This window comes from Pseudonaja textilis, chromosome 2 (genome assembly GCF_049901715.1).
Source record: "Pseudonaja textilis isolate UNSWEBS1 chromosome 2, rPseTex1.2, whole genome shotgun sequence".
NCBI classification, from domain to species: Eukaryota; Metazoa; Chordata; class Lepidosauria; order Squamata; family Elapidae; genus Pseudonaja; species Pseudonaja textilis.
The window spans coordinates 239,999,438-240,017,393 of NC_141991.1; the positions used below are offsets into that span (position 1 = coordinate 239,999,438).

The window sequence follows — 17,956 nt, forward strand, 5'->3', positions numbered from 1 at the left end:
GTCAGCCGGCAATCAGCAGAAGTAGCTTACAGTATGGCATTCTAACCAGTGTGCCACTGTGCCACAACAGCATTAGCCATAGCACTTAGACTTATATACTGCTTCACAGTGCTTTACAGTCCTCTCTAAGCAGTTTTACAGAGTCAGCCTATTTCCCCCAACAATCTGGGTCCTTATTTTACCCACCTCGGAAGGAGGGAAGGCTAAGTCAACCTTGAGTCTAGTGAGATTCGATCTGCCAAATTTCAGGCAGCCGGCAGTCAGCAGAAGTGGCCTGCACTACTGCACTCTAACCACTGTACCACCGAGGCTCACAAAACATATTAAATCATTTTAAAAGCTATAAAACACAACCAGGTAAAACATGAAACATTAAAACAGACAAAACCGTGATGCCAAACACAGCTAATGTGCTATCATCTAATCTCCCAACACTTGAGGGGGGCGGGGGGGATTAGGTCTCTAAAGCTTTATGGAAGGCTTAAAAGAGATGGCTGAAATTCAGGGGGCAAGATGTTCCATAGGGCAGCGGCTATATTGGAAAAGACATGCTTCCTAGATAAGCCTTGACAATACCAGAGAACTCATGATTTGCTCCCAACAACTTGCTGTGCGCAACCTCCCCTTTTAAACACGGTGTTCCCAGATGCAGCTAATGAAGAGAATCAGGGCCCTTTCCTCCCCCATAAGCCATGCAACCCACATTGCTCCCTTCTTTGTTCCTCCCTGCATGCCCTAGGATGAAGAGGGGGGTGGGCCTGGATCTTCCTCTGAATTCCTTCTACCTCTCCCCTGCTCTACCCAGCCGGACTTTGCCCTTCCCCAGTTTCTTCCACAGCCAATGGAGCCACACTCCCACTCTGTCAGCTGCGCGGCCTCCCCCTCCGAATCAGATTCTGACAGAGGTATGACAATATGCCACTCTGTGCTTTTAAATACTTTGTGGTTTCACCATCCAGAGAAATCCGGAGGGTAGAAAGAAAGTTTAAAATAGAAATATTGTGTAGGGAACTCTGGGAAAGGGTTCCTTTGGTTTTTCTGCCTTCTATTTACATTCGTCCACGTTATATAGAAACGGGAGGAATTTCTATTTTTGTAGAAAAAGCTCCAGAGTATAAACAAGCCTATAATGTAATTAAGGAGCAATGATTAAGAAGTGGTTGTTATTAAGCCTGTAATACCGCTGACCTTTCAGGCTGTGTGTCCTTGTCATCATCTGCAAGAATGAGCCTTTGCAGCTTTATAAATTATGGAATGGAGGGCAAGAAGAAGGAAAAATGCTGATAGAGAGAATAGGGGAGACAACCCAGCCGAGGAGACGATTTTTGATGCTAAGTGATATATACCAGGTGGTCCTCAGCTTGCGACCACAACCGAGCCCGAAATTTTTGTCGCTAAGTGGAACATTTGTTAAGTGAATTTTGCCCCATTTTACGGCCTCTCAAGCCGCAATTATTAAGCGAATCGCTGCAGTTGTCAAATTGGTATCCCTGTTGTTAAGTGAAGCTGTCTTCTCCATTGACTTTGTTTGTCAGAGGATCACAAAAGGGGACTCACTTGACAATTTCCTTGCTCAGCAACAGAAATTCTGGTCTCTATTGGGATCATTAACCAAGGACTACCTGAGTGCATTCACATAGCTTAATGTTAACCTTGGATAGATCTTTTTTGGGCCTGGTATGCAGCAGCTCCTTTGAGTAGGTTAGACTTCAGTGTATTGTGTAAACTCAGGCAGTTGTTAATGTAGTAACTAAGTTAAGAATGGTATGCAAACCCAGCTCCAAAATTATTAGCACTTTACCCCTAACCTAATAATTAAGTGCATTTGATAAATAACTATTTGAAGCCACAGTACTATAGCTAGTATAAACTTTACTTCAGCCTTGTTTTAATAAGCACATACCATTCCATAGAAGAACACATGACTAAAGCAAAATTTGAAGAAAATGAAGACAGTTGATTGCCAATGTCGATGCATATGTCCCTATGTGCATATGTGCTTTTGCTTATCTGAATATTCCTGTTGCTGTGGACTGTTGCATTCATTTAGTTTTTAGTAGTTGCTCTCTGTATAGTGTTCATGATCAAGAAGACAAGCTTTGAACTTCTGAATTTCCATAAGGTGGAGCTCAAGAGAGATGCAAACAGGGCAGAAATTTCACTCATTTGATTACAGGATTGCAAAGCGAGCATCTAAAATTTTTTTCCTGTTTACATTCTGATGGGAGAGAGGCTTTCTTATCTTGCTGAATATTCATTACCCAAGAATGTTCTGTGCAATGAAGAATGTCAATGTAATGTTTTTCTGGCATCTCTGTCAGTTTTTTTAGGGTTATCAGTCTCTGCTGCTGAACATGTCTGCTGTTGCTAGATTTAAACATCTGAAAAATATCAACTGTTGGAGGCTAGTTGACTTCTAGCGTACTGCTAGAAATGTTGGGTTTCTACCTGACCAGCTGTGGCTGGATATAAAATGGCAGTTGACAGATCCAGCAATAAGGAACTGCTGTTTCCCTTGGAAGGCTTGATGCTGTGGGAAACCATGTTAAGGGAATCAACCAGGCATGTCCAACCTGTGGCCCACATCATCTGATTAACAGAGTTGGAAGAGACCTTGTAGGTCAGAAGTGTCAAACTTGCATCATCACGGCGGCGTCACGTGACATATCATTTACCCTTCACTAAACTGGGCATGGGTGCGGCCAGTGCATGACACATCCAGCCCGCAGACCATGAGCCCTGTTGAAGGTCATCTAGTCCAACCCCCCCCCCCAAAGCAGGAGACTACCCTACACTATTTCTGACAGATGGCAATCCAATCGCTTCTTGAAAGCCTCCAGTGGTGAAGCTCCCATGACTTCCGAAGGCAAAGCTGTTCCATAGGTTGATTGTTCTGTCAGAAAGTTTCTCCTTATTTCCAGGTTAAATCTCTCATTGTTCAGTTTCCATCCATTATTCCTTGTCTGGCTATTTAGAAAATAGCTTGATCCCTTCCTCTCTGTGGCAGCCCCTCAAATATTGAAACTCTGCTGTCATGTTCTCTTCTCTAGACTAGCCCTGCCCAATTCCTGTAATCATTCTTCATATGTTTTAGTCTCCAGTCCCCTAATCATCGTGGTTGCTCTTCTCTGCCTCATTCTAGAGTCTCAACATCTTTTTTATATTGTGATGACCAAAACTGGATGCAGTACTCTAGATGTGATCTTACTAAGGCTTTATAGAGTGGTATTAGTACCTCACTTGATTTTGATTGTATCCCTTCGTTAATGCAATTTAGGATTGCATTGGCTTTTTTGGCTGCCACCACACATTGCTGGCTCATATTTAACTGGCTGACCATTAAGACTCAGGATTAGTTTAGACTCCTTGCTTTGCCACAAGAGATCCAAGTCCTCCCCTTCTTGAATTCTATTGACTCTTTATCTAGCTGACCATTAGTTGACCAGATTCTTGTGTGTAGGTTGGAATCAATCTTCAATGCTGCAACTTTACAAGTGATCCAGATTCTTTGCGCCTGACACTGGACAGCTAGTAATGTGGCCCTACGAGTTCTTAAAAAAATATAAAAAATAAAAGAAGCTTGTTATTCAGCTATATTACATATTTTATATGCGGCCCAAGATAATTCCTCTTCGCTCAAAAGTTGGACACCCGTGGTATAAGACACAAAGTTTCAGGTTTAAACTCTTCAGTAGTGAAATCCTAAATGCATTCTTAGACTAAGTATGGTGGCTATGTTAGATCAGGGTCTCCAGCCCCCGGTGTGATGACCCGGAGCGTGGCACAAAGGCAACATAATTAGATAATAAGAGTCCCTTTATTAGCTCCAACTTTGCCCCCAATGTCCAGGTTACCTTCTGGCTGGAGAAAAACTCTCCCGGGAACAGCCTTTGACAGCAGATAATGAAGTCCAAAAGATGGTCAACACAAACTGTAACTTTAAATCCAATCAAGCCAAACTGAGGTAATTAGTTTGGCAGGGAGGAGGAAGAATTCCAGACTTGAAGGCATGGCAAAACTCACACAGTTGGGAAGATGCCAGGAACTCAGATAAGCAATGATAACACATGATAAAGTCATACTTGTTCCCAGCAGCTGCTGCACGCAGCCTGACTTTCTTATAAACTGTCTCCCCAGGTGTGGCTAATGAAGGGAATCAGGACCCTTTCCTCCTTCGTAAGCCACACAACCTACATTGCTCCCTTTTCCGTTCTTCCCTGTGTGCCCTGGGATGAAGAGGGGGTGGGCCTGGGTCTTCCTTTGAACTCCCTCTCCATTGCTCTACCTCTGCCCTGCTCTGCCCAGCCAGACTTTGCCCTTCCCCAGTTTCCTCCACACCAACGGAGCCACACTCCCACTCCCTTGCAGCTGTTTGGCTTCCTCCTCGGATTCAGACTCGGACAGGGGCATGACACCAGGGCTGCAAAACGGTACCAGTCAGTAGCCTGTTAGGAAACAGGCCACAAAGCTCAAAGATGAGTGACAGGCAAGCGAAACTGTGCATGTGATCTAGATTTCACGCTCCTCCCACCCCGCAAGGCCATGGAAAAATTGTCTTCCATGAAAATGGAAGACAATTGTTGTGTCAGATGCTTATGAACCTGAAAGCATCTGCTCCAAAGGCAAGAACAACTCCATTTATTCATTTATTTATTAAAAACCTTTTTATTAAGTTGTAAAGTATTATAAAGGATAAAATACAAAAATAAATAGAAGAGCAGTGAGTGGGGAGGGGGAAGAGAAGTGAAGAAAGATAGGCGGGAAGAAAAGAAAAAGAAGCATTGACTTCCGACGCTCTCTGTTACAGTAAAATAAGGCATTAACATCAAATCAGAACTTTTGGCTTTTCCATAGTAGTATAAACAAGCCATTTCTATAAAGATCTATCAGTCTACTAATCAGGAAAACCCAAAGCCAGAGTTTCATTCTTTTCCACATCAAGCACAAAGTTCAGAAGCGGTTTCCAGGTGGAAACAAAAGTACTCATGTTTTTTCTTTAACCAAAGTAGAATATTCTGAAAATGGAGATAAAAATGAAACAATATTTTTTTTTTCCTTTTGGGTCTAATAAAAAAGAACTGGAGAAAAAATTTGGAACTTTGGCACTATATATGTTGACAGCAGCAAGACTATACTTCCATCCCTACTATGGAAGAATGGTTGAAGAAGTTGATGGAGGTGGCTGAAATGTCAAAGCAAGCACAACTTTCATCAGGTGCAATGTAACCTTCTCAGAAAAGTACCTTCAGTCTCTGATTGGCTTTACCCAACCAGATTGCTCAGCTTCCCACTGTAATTGATTCTTAGTTGGACAATAAGGTCTGTTTCAGAGTTAGGGGTTGCTGCATTCTTAAATACCCTTCAGTTCCAGATTGTAGGTTATTCCTTAGTTTAGCTCCTAGGTTGTCTTTCAGACCTAATATGCTCTTAAATCCTAAATCTGTCTTCTTGGCTCAGTTCAGATTACAGTCTGTCATGTATTTCATGTATCATAATTGTGTTTCTCGTCCCTATAACCATGGAGAATCTGGTTCCTACCATTTCTCCTTATTGGTCACATTCTTTGAAACTGATGAAAATCTTTATGAATGTATGAATGGGTCACCATGATGAGAGCAGACTCAGCCATGTGACACCTATGCTAAATTGGTGCTATGGCAATTACCAATTTGGTTTCAGGAATAAATGAAACTGCTGGTTACAGGTAAACCCTGTTTAGTGATTTTCATTTCTAGACTGTTTGCAGCTAGATGAAAAAGTAACCTTATAAGCAATCCTTACATGCTCTTTTGTATATGCAGCTTCTGCAAATACATTGTTTTTGGACACATCTTTTACCACAAATACATGCATGTATCTGGGTCTCTGGAAACTAAGTAATGATGGACTGAGTTTGAGGAATTACTAAAATAAACCCGTGATGAATTGATATTATACCCCTAATACAAAATATTGCCTGGCTAGATGACAGCACATAAAGGATCTTGGCCAATCTTGGAAAATGAGCAGGGTTGATCCTGATAAATATTTACCTAGGCCATCTCCAAGAAATACTGTGATTATATTTGAGATAGGACATGCCGCAAAGAAAGCAATGATTAATCCCTTCACACTGTTGCCAAGAAAATTTTATGAACCTCATGAAATAACTAAGCTTGACTCAAAAGAATTTCCTTTAATATATACTATTGGGAAAGAGCAGAAATATCCCCTGGATTGGTTACCTGTTGTGTACTGTTTCTTAATCTTGGCTACTTATAGATGTGTGGACTCCAATTCCCAGAATTCCATAGCCAACAAGTTGTGGAATTCTGAGAATTGAAGTCCACGCAACTTCAAGGTTGAGAAACAATGCTGTGTTGAATGCATTTTCTTTTCACAGACAGATTTTTTTTCCCCACTTGAGTTACATGGTCATGGAGAATATAGGTTAATATTGCTTTTCCTTCTCAGCATGGTATCAATTCAGAGCAGTTGTTTTCTCTCCTTGGGGATCAAGCATGGGCAACATCTGCTCTGAATGAGGCTATCAGGAAAAAGCATGGTTGGGGAATCTATGAAGCTGTCCCAGTGCTCCCATGATTTCCCCGTGTGGCTCTGCTAGTCCTTAAGGTCTTTAGCCATCCAGAGAGATGTGGCAATTTCAGCTATTTCAAACACGACCAGGCTTAGTTTTTTTATGAAGGGCAGTGATTGTTCCTGTGAGCTTCAGATTCTGGTGACTGCTATACTTCGAATTGAATACCTGAATCTACATAAGATGGATATTACCGAAGCAAAGTATTTTACTGCTACATTGATTATTGCATTATTTTGATCTTATCTTGCTGATCTCATTGTTTAGATATGGTGAATTAGTGATATTATTGTTTGAGGAGATTCTCAGTCATTCATGTCAAAGTTGTCCCAAAGGCACTTTTTCAAAAGGCAACTGGATTGTTTTTTTCCTTGAGGAAGAAAACGGTGTTTTGCTTCTTCTCCACCACCTCCTCCTCCTCCCCTTCTCCTTCCCCTTCTCTTTCTCATTTTTCTCCTTGTCCTTCTCTTTTTTCCCTCCCTCTTCCTCCTGGAAAATCCAGTCCAGTTGCCTTTTGAAAAAGCACCTTTGAGACAGTGATTCATATTCTGATCCAGATAGTCCTTGTTTAATGCATATGAATTTAAATATTAATATTATTACCGTATTTTGGGGACCATAAGATGCACCTAGGTTTAGAGAAGGAAAACAAGAACAAAATAGGGTTTTTTTGCCTCCACGGGTCCCATTTTTGCACGTTTTAGTGTGAAACCACAACTGCCAGTACTTTAGTTGGTGTTTGCCTTCCTATACATTGAAGAACCTAGGATGTTGTAGTGTATCAATCCAAGCAGCATGGCTTTTTGTAATTGATGAATGGACTTTTTTTTATCAATGAGTAAATTTTCTATGTAGCATCCAAGATTTTCTGCGTAGGACATCCTAATTGCCAATAACCAGAGACCACCATCGCTGACTTCTGCCATTCAGATCTTGATATTTTGTGGTCTTTTTTCAACTTTAGAACTAAACTACAAGAACTTGAGATTGGAAATGTATTTTAATTTATTTGCTGCCAGACCATACTAAGGAAGCTGCCCTGATATTGCTGCAAATGATTAGGAATTCATGATTCATAAATTACATTGAGCTCTTAAAGTGTTTACTGCTTTGCCAGAAGGTTGGAAAGTGGTTTGGCTTCCCCTTTGACTTGGGATTCATCCCAAGGGTTCCTCCAGGACATCTGGAGATAGACCTGGGGAGTTTAGATCTTTGGATCCTTTGCGTCAGTTTCAAAATCAAGGACCTCCGTCTCTTGACTTTTGGAAAGAACAGATCTTCTCGAACATTTATCCTGAAATAAATGTTTATTCTGGAGAAAACATATAAAATTTAGCCAGCTAGTTTTTATGTGGAAGTGTGGTTTGGTTTGTTTCCATGATACGGAACAGGACCTGACAATATGCAATTGGTCGAATCATTTCAGGTACAACTCTATTTTTCCCACTTCATTGGGCATTAATATCTCCTTGCCTTGTGTCTAGACTAAATTGTCTACAGGTGTTTATTTTTCTGTTCCTTTCCCTGTACTTCTCAACTCTGTTTGCATTTCTGAAAAATGTCTGCTGCGCTCATGCCAAATAATAGTTGGAAACAAATGTCTTCTCTTGTAGCCCAGCCAAAGCAATAGATAATTCTTCTAAGGACTCCATTTAGCTGGGAGCATTTTGAAATGAAAATACACGGAATGGATTTGGGTGGGGCCCGCTTGTGCCCAAGGAGGTGAAGTAGAAGGTGGAGAATTAGAGAGGCGGAATCAAACGTGGGACATGTTTGTAGCACGGTCCATCAGCAGGAAGTCTAAGGCAGGGCTCTGAGCTATTTTGCATTCTCTACAGAAAGCCATCGTGGGAAACAGCAGGTGGAACCGTAAGAAAAAGGGAAGACGAATGCATTTCCTTCTGAACCGGTTGGATTTCACATTACAGAAATTGTCAGAATAGAGTTTTGCAGGTAAGGGGAGGCGGGTTTGATGCTCACCGTGCTAAGGTTCAGCTGTGTTACAACTTGTCAAAGGGTTCCTGTGACTTTTGCTAAACATGTGCTCAGACAGCTCCTTCTTAGAGTTTAATTTACGGGCGGCTTGAAAAATTGTGCATTCGGAAGGGATTTCGTTTCTGCTAAAGTTAGATTGTAGTTGGCTTGTTTCTGCTGAAAGAGGAGAAACCGCGTATGGAACAGAGAACGGGCGGGCTGGAATTCCCCCTGTATCTTGTGTTCATTAAACATTAAACATGTTTTTCCTTCGTCATTGTTGCATATGAAAAATGTACTCTTTACTTTTGTAATTCAAAACAAAAAGGGATATAGTACACTGGAAAACCTATAATTTTATAGAGAGACAATATTTTTTTTTCCTCCAACAAGTTGCTTTCCAAATATATTGCAATTCCAAAACACCTAGAGAGAGGCAGATAGAGAACGCTGGAAATAATAGTTTTTATTAGTACTATGGACTGGATACGGAGGGAAATTGCAACCAATCTGTGCATTACAGTGATTCAGAGGATACTAGCCCATTATTAGGTGGGATAAAAATACTTTGGGGTGGCCTGGGTTATAAATCAAAGGAAGTGCGATTCATCCACTCTAAGGGCTTACTGTGGAAAATGGTGAGGGTGTGTAAATTTAATTTGAAGTTGGGTAACACGTGCACAATTGACTCACCTTCACTGCTCAACAAAATTGCCTGCTAATACTGAGCAGCAATCAAGTGATTGTGAAAATAAGACCTGCAAAAAAGACGGTTGGTTTCACACATCTGAGCCTTTGTAGCTTTTGGGGGACACAATAGTACAGATAGTGCTCGACCTACAACAGTTCATTTAGTGACCGTTTGAAGTTCAAACAAAAATAAAGTGATCAGTGGAAGACAACGCACATATTGTACACGTAGGTTTTTCACACGACCATTGTAGCATCCCCATAGCTACATGATCAAAATTCAGATGCCTGGAAATTGACTCGTATTTATGACAGTTGCAGTGTCCCAGGGTGACCTTCTGACAATCAGAGTCAATGAGGAAGCAAAATTTACTTAACAACCGTGTTACTAACTTAACAACTGCACAGTGGTGGGATTCAGTTTTTTTTACTACTGATTCTGTGGGCGTGGCTTGGTGGACATGGCAGGGGAAGGATACTGTAAAATCTCCATTCCCTCCCCACTCCACTAACCTACTTTCCAGTTCCGTTCTCCTGTACAGGGCAACAAAAGAAGGCCCAGCCAATGGGAGGCAAAGAATAGATGGGGCGGGGCCAGTCAGAGGTGGGATTTGCCGGCTCTCCGAACTACTCAAAATTTCCTCTACCAGTTCTCCAGAACTGGTCAGAACCTGCTGAATACCTCTGCAACTGCAGTGATTCGCTTAATTGTGGCAAGAAAGGTCGTAAAATGGGGCAAAATTTATTTAGCAAATGTTTCATTTAGCAACATAAATTTTGGGCCGAATTGTAGTCGTAAGTGGAGGACTCCCTGTACATTGTTGTGTTAAAAACAACATATTCAGTTAAAGCTGTTGAATGAAGGATTAACTGCGTGTGTGCATGTATCCCTTTGTATTTCTCTGACACTAATAATTATACAGAGGGGGAAAAAAAAACCCCACCGTATAGTAAATCTACTGACTTTGTATGTGTTGGATTTTGCAAGGGTTTCTCCTTTTGCGGAGTTGCTGTCATTGAGAGTGTTGACAGGAATAATGTTGCATGCTGTGTTACTAGTGTAACCTTTTCTCCTTCCCACATTAAATTGTGGGCCGCACAGCAGGGTAATGCATAAGACACAGATATGGATTGTAGGCTTCATTCAGTGCCGTAGCCAAATCAGTGAATGACAGTGCACATTTGTTGCCTTACACATGCACAAATCCTTCTGTAGCTTGCAAATGAGGAGCCATTCTGGCACCACCATTCTGGTTTTGGATATAGCGGTCATGAATCTCCAAGACACATATGCTACGGGTGTCTTGTCATGTCTGGTCTTTTTTCCTTTTCTTCCTTTTCCTTTCCCTTTCCTTTCCTTTCCTTTTTTGAGGTTGCAGAAAAGAAAGAAAGATGTGCTTGGTGAAGGGTTTTTTTTTCTTCTTCTACAGAAGCAGTTTGGCTGTCCTTCAAGTATAAACCAAAAGCTGTGAAAATGTTGACCTCACACTCAGGGAAAGCTGCAAACAACCCGCCTTGTCTTTGGTTGAATTGTTTAATTAACCACTCTGAGTTACCAAGAACTCCTGGGGTTTTAGTTGTTATTCGACATACTTTTTAAGGTGGAGCTGCCTTTTTGAGAGGGTGGGAGGGCCGAAGCAACTTTAAAGCTCAGCTCAGAAGAATAGGTGGAGGCCCTAAGGCTATCGGAATGCCAATCATGTGAATGGCTTCTTGCAGGAAGGGCGATTCTGAAGGTTCCCCCCCCCCCCACCTCCAATAAAGGAGAATAGTTGTAACTCAGGGCTGAAATTGATGTTTTCCAAACTTGGTTGTTTTCTTGCAGATGTTTCATTGCCCAAACTAGATAACATGATGAGTGCTAGTAAAAGTGTTTTTATCTCCTCTGGGCCTCTGTATTATATATACTGAAATAGAGGTCAGTAGCATGGTAATATCTGGAATGTAGGGCCATCCCCAGCCCCTGTGATGACCAATTTCCAAGAGATGAATATTTAAAGGGGTAAGGTTTCAGCAAATAATTGACAGCTCTGAGTAGCCAATCAACACATTGGGGATGATGCAGCTGTTAAATTGAAGCAGGATTGAAGTTCTTGCATCGTCAGATTGGCCTTCTTGTTTCAGATGTGGAAGCATTTCCCCACACAAAAGAGGACAAGTTGAATGGCTTTGCGGTCTCTTTTCATGGAAAATAGTGGGAGTGAAACTGCATAGAAAACAGAGGGGGGGGGGAGGGAGGAGAGTGGGTGGAGAGAGATGTATCCCATGGGTCATACTTCTGTTCATTAAAAGAAATGTGGCATTGGAAGGGACTATAGAGGCTATCATGTCTAAACTTTACCCAATGCAAGAATCCATATCAAAATATCTAATTGTCCAGCTTCTGCCTAAAGTCTTCATCTTATTAATTGATGGAGTTGATTTTTATACATCCAGCAAAAGGTAGTGGATCACCTCTTGTTGATCTATTCTTATAATAAGATACTTATCCTAATAATCAACTGATACCTTGATAACCTTAGAGAGGCGTTTTGGGGACTTTACTACATTACACGAACATTAACTCTTGATACACTTATTGATGTTGACCTCCTCCTTGTACATTTAGCTCTCAATCCTTTCCATTAACTGGCTGTTACACCAGTCTTCCTCTATCTGGTTTTCCCATTCCCAGGCATATTGGAATGAATGCAACTCCCATGCGTTGTCTGAAGATTATGACATGCCTCTTTGAGATGTCTTTGATGTGCAGAAACACTTTTCTCATTTGAGATCAACCTGTGAATGTACTTCTGTTCTTTGGTTGGTGCTTGGATGCAAATTAGATGTGAGAAAACCAAACTTCCCATTAAGAGTGGAGCGTTAGTCTTTCACTTGATTTTGATGCCTTCAACTTTTGCTCAAACCAGCCATTTTACATTTTGCAATCGTTCAGATTTTTCCCTTTGGAGTAGAAGAGGAAGTAGGCCAGCTGAATAAAGACCAATGCTTGGCTGTCAAGAACTATTAGGTAACCATGCCGATTTTGATACGTAATATGTGCCTTGGAGACAGCCCCCTCCAATATATTTGGGGCCCCATAATCTTTCCATTTGTGAAGTGGATTTCAGCATTTATACGTTCACACCTTCCAAAGGCATGGAATGCTAGCATCCATCTACAAGACTCTAACTTGTAGAAAAATACTTACGCTTGAGAATAATCCCCTCAATAAATTTCATTCTATTGAGAAAGTTCATTAAAGTTTTTTTTTAAAAAATCATGCTCCCTATTCCTTTGCAGTTGATAAGTGGACCTATTTTCATTTGGCATATCTTGGAGGTTGTCCATTAGCACATTAGTAGCTTGTGAAATTCCAGTCTCTTTAAAGTTGCATGTTAGCATTTAGCCGTATCTAAAGTAGCCAAGACGAATCTTTAGTCTTACTGATCTAATTGTTGTGTCATAGTCCTGGCTATGTATCAGTGATACAGATTTCTCTCTCTCCTCCTCCTATTCTCAAATTTTGGTATGCATGCTTTCAACAACAACAAGAAAGGATGTTTTATGCTGGAATGCCTTTGAATAAACTGTGTATGTATTCCATCTGGTTCTCTGCTTAAGAAAAACATTTTTTTTTAAAAAAAGAAAGTCGCCCAAAGTCATTGTTGAACTGGGCAGCTTCTCCATCAAAACAAACCAACTAATCATTCAGATGCCCTTTGGGGGCCAATTTATCCATGAATAAAATGGAACATTTATCTGTCTGAGTGTCTGTCTGTCCATCCATCCATCCATCCATCTACCTATCTACTATTTATCTACCTATTTATCTATCTACCTATTTATCTATCTACCTATTTATCTATCTATCTATCTATCTATCTATCTATCTATCTATCTATCTATCTATCTATCTATCTATCTATCATCTATCACCATCTATCAGTTTGTGTGTTTACTGCCTAGGCTTTGCAGCGTGTAGCGCTTCAGTTTTTGATTCACAACTTGTGCTTTTACAGAAGGTGTGTAGGAGGCGGAACAGAAATATTTCGTACAAAGGAAAACCACCATTTTTGCTTGATTATTGACTCTTTCTCCCAGAGCTGTTCATAGCAGTTGTGGGCTTTGCTTTGTCTTTCTTTCCCCATCTAGGCTTCTTTCACCTGTCAATCTAGAATTGTTCAGCAAATGTGATGACATCATCGAGGACAAATAGAGCCCATTCAAGGCAGGATTTTCTCACTAGGCACTTTGATCCCCTTTGCGGCAGGAAAAATGGAGGTATTTAGTCACCTTTTATGCTGGCAAATCATGGGTGAAAGTTCCTGCCCTACTTTTTAGCTCTGTCAAAGCTTGCCTTGCAGCAAGAAAAAGTTAACACCATTAACAACATAGGCAATCACATTGTGCACTCCAGCGTACTTTAATGTTCTCAAATCAATCCTAATTCATTTTAAACCTGATTTCACAAACCACTGTTTATTGGTGTGCCATAGTAAGCCCCTCTTTATTATCAGTGAGTCCAAAAACTTCTTAGTTCTACATTTACTGTACGTATTGTATATTCAGATTTTATCTTTCTGAGGATACCCCATTTATCTTTCTTCTGTAAGATCTGCTCAACCCATCATTTCCTGTAAGCACATTTCTACTTTTTGTGCTGGAATTTCCAGCAGTGCCTCATGTCAGACGCATGCAGTTTTACGGATGAGTACATTATGTGTTGCAGTATTTTTTTTTTCTCTCCATGCATGGCTCCCAGACAGTCCTGTATGAACAGTTCAACCAATTACCCCTCCTCTTGTGACTCACTTCATTCTGCCTTAAGCCCGAGATTCAGTTGCCTGCAGAGACCTCTCCTAAGGTTTGTGCCTTGGAACAGGGGAGAAAATGCTGTGGTTAAGAAAGGAATTAGGCGTCCCAGGTAGAACGTTCTACATAAACTACATTTGATGAAAGCAGCTGATGTCAGGGAATCTGGGATTTTATCGGACTTCCTTAAAAATGGCTCATATGGTGCTAATCACTGAGTTCCGTCTCATTCAAATTAGTCTTGGGCCATGGTGTTGATTGAAACCTCCTTCCTGGCAGTTTTCATTGCCTGCTCATTTAGAATAACAGAGTTGGAAGAGGCCTTGGAGGTCTTCTAAACCAACCACCTGCTCAAGCAGGGAACCCTGTACCATTTCAGAGGAATGGTTGTCCAACCTCTTCTTTTAAAACCTCCAGTGTTGGGGAATTCACAACTCCTAGAGGCAAGCCATTCCACCGATTAATTGTTCTCACTATCAGGAAATGTCTCCTTAGTTCTAGGCTGGATTTATCGTTGATTAGTTTCCATCCATGAAAATTGGTGAGAGAGGTGATAAATATAAATATAAAAATATATTTATATAATATATATATTTGTATGTGTATTTGTTTTCTTAAGTTTTCGCGGGTACTTACATGTATGGCATTTAGCTTTGTTCGGGTATTTTCCCACATCATTGTAGTTGTGCTTTTAAAGTTGTAGCAACGTTTCGGCAGACTCTCATCTGCCATCATCAGGCTTCTGTATTGTGTTCGTCTGTGAGTGAGACTTGAGTCAGAAACAACTGTAAAAGTCATTTTATATATATATAAAATGGTAATAATACAAATAAAAAACATACATTAAATGTTTGGATTTAAGGCCATGAAGTGCTACACCAAAGATCCATTCAGTCGCAATGCTAGGAAGAAAAAGAAGCAGCTAGGAATTTAAGCCCCTGAGGTCATAAATGTCATTTATAGCTTTTTATCCATTGTTGGCAATCAATTGTAGTTTCATTTTTGTCTGCAATAAAGGTTCTAATCTAGAAAAGCCACGTCTGTAAATCCCTTAGTGGAAAAGTCCAATTACAATAAACCAGATCGATGGTTTACTACCGAATGCAGGTCAAGAAGCCTTGAATCTCTCTCTCTCTCTCTCTCTTTTTTTTTTTTGGTCTCCCATGTCTGATTTTTGGACATAACATTCTCTCCAAACACCAATTTTTCTGTAATCTTCATCAGCCTGAGCTGGAACATCAAATAATGGAGCCCGTTTCCATATCCAAGATGCAGTGCAGTTGGTCCTTGACTTACAACCGAACATTTCTGTTGTTAAATGAGACATTTGTTAAGGGAGTTTTGGCCCATTTTATGACCTTTCCTGCCACCCTTGTTAAGTGAATCACTGCAGTTGATAATTTAGCTGTTTAATGAACCTGGCTGCCCGCTTGATTTTGCGTGCCAAAAGATTGCCAAGGGGGATCACATGACTTTAGGACACAGCAACAGTTGTAAGTATGAACCAATTGTCAAGAATCTGAATTTTGATCACACGATCATAGGGATGCTGTATGAAAAAAATGGTGATAATAAGTCACTTTTTTCAGGGCTGTTGCCAGCTTTGGAAGCCATATTGAGATTCGATGGTCCCACGCTGCCACCATTGAGCCTGGGAAAGTGGGAGGGTGGGAATTCATTTGAGGATATCTAGTTAGACAAAATACATTTCTTTTGTTGCTTCAAGGTCACGTAGCGTTGCGCATAGGGAAAAGGAAAGTTTACTTTGGGGACAGATGGTGATTGGGCCATGTGATGTGATGATGGGTATGGGGGGTTGGATTTGTAGTTTTTTACTTTTGCAAGGAAGCCCCAAACTTTCAGATTCAGGATTCCACAGATGCTGGAACGCTGACAGCTGTTGTAACTTTGAATGGTCACTAAATCAACTGTTGTAAGTTGAGGACTACCTGTATCTCAAACCAACCTCTTACTTCTGCAAGTAAGCCCCAAATGTGCTTCCATCAAATTGTGCCTACTATCTCAGCAAAAGAAGGGACTTCTGGCATAGGAATGAGGAGTTTCTTTGGCTGGGGCCAGTGCTCCATAGAAAACGAAGGGACACGAACTACCGCATTCCTTCTGCTTAAAATATGTAAACATATTTAAAATTTTAACAATGCACAAGGGCCCTTCTGTGCTGCTTTTGCTGAGATCTTGGCTGCTTCGGTTTCAAGAGCTTGAAGAAGCAGATTGGAGCTTTCAAAGAGGAGAATTGCCGGGATCCAGAGTTTTCCAAATAGTAGAAATAAGATGTTTGCTGTCAGACTGCTTTAAAAAGCTGATAAAGCATACCAAAGATGAAAGTGGTGCTTTAAAGCTGCTGGCAGTCTGAAAAAGTCACTACCGCCTTGAAAAGTAGCTTGTTCTGGAGACAAGCCCTTGATGGGGAGAGATGTGATGGCTTCTCTTGTGCTGGTAGCAAAGATAATAACCATTGGGTGTGTATGGCTTTGTCTAGGGATGCTGTTTAGATTGAGATGCACTGAATCTAGGGTGACATTCCAAAGGTTACTTTCAAAAAATAGGTCATTCCGGGAATATAAAGGTGGAGCTGAAAGAAGAAAACGGGTAGTTCAAGATTTAAAAAAAGAGAGAGAGAGAGAGCAGGCTATATACTGTATATATATATTTAAAATTTAATACATTAAGGACATAAATAATTTAAGAATAAGAGCCAGCCAGTTGCAGTTCTTTCCGGCAGAACAGCATCAAAAATCTTTGCAGGCAGGAAGCAAATTCTTTTCATATCTAGACACACCTCCACAGATGCACACACGTGCACACACATGTGCCTGCACACACGTGTATGCTTCTATCTTCTAGCAGTGCTATTTTTCACTTCAAATTACAGATCAACTGCTTTTAATTTTCACATACACTCACTTGTGCACGGATTTACAAGCAAAACCATTTCCTCCATTTGGTCATCCAGTAGAGCTTTCAGAAAGAAAAGACAAAATGCAATTTGGAAGATGAGCAAATCCAATCCAAGATATTTAGGAAGCTTAACTTTATTTGCATCTATATAGTTTTTCATTCATCAAAATCTCTTCATAGCCCTGAGCCCCTCTGACGTTCAGAGAGCTAAAATCTGTTTTCAGGAGATTTGTCATATTGGCAACAAAGGAGACAAGAACTATAGAAGTTTCAGGGAGCCTGTATCTAGTTGGCTGCTTTGATTAATTTAGATGTACTGCAAAGTTATTTGCATGGCTGTCAATGAATGGATAAATAATAATTTTCTTGATGTGTGCTGTAGATCCTTTTAAAGGAGCTTATCCCGGAAATATTCTAAAATATTCTAACATTTCATTGTTTCCGACCACATATTTCTCTCTCTTCAACTGAAGACAATAGAACCGAGGCTACAAATCAAAGCTGCATTTCCTAGGGACTGAGCTTTCATTGATTTAAATTCTGAATTAATGTTAGGATCTCACTATTTAACCAAGTTCTCTAATATTTTACATCTTCCAAACTCCCAGATAAGTTAGTATTCAGGGTATCAGGTTTATACTCAACTGTAGTTTGATTATGTCCTTGGGTTGGTTTCTATGCTGGGTAGAGGCAGCACAATGCACTCAAATGAATCAAAGTAAAGCTTGTCTCAACTTATAGCAAGGCACGATTCAACATGTTAGAAATGAAAGTGTCTTTCACTGGCTTAGGCTGTCTTCCAGTTTCATTGATCCTAGTTATGCTGTCAAGTTATTCAAACAACTGGTGCATTCAGTCTTTCTTTTATATCAGTTAATAAGTCTTCTTTAAAAAAAATAATAGTTCACTCACTGCCGCCCCCCCAACCCCCCGCCCCCCAATGTTCTTTACAAAACCAAAGAGAAGAAAAGAGAAAGGAACTAAAGGCTTGAATTGCAGGAG

The 17,956-nt window shown here is 40.6% G+C and overlaps 1 protein-coding gene across 7 annotated transcripts in view; it reads left to right on the forward strand.

Moving 5' to 3' along the window:
- Positions 1-17,956, forward strand: part of PDZD2 (PDZ domain containing 2) — a 202,250-nt gene that overhangs the window by 71,362 nt on the left and 112,932 nt on the right. Inside the window, exon 1 of one of the 7 annotated variants that reach the window (XM_087927411.1) lies at positions 8,314-8,530. The exons of 5 other annotated variants lie outside the window; for them this stretch is intronic. The gene's annotated coding sequence lies outside the window, so the exon portion shown is untranslated. Of the gene's footprint in view, positions 1-8,313; positions 8,531-17,956 lie in introns of those variants that run through there. One more of the 7 variants, XM_087927409.1, reaches the window with a different exon arrangement.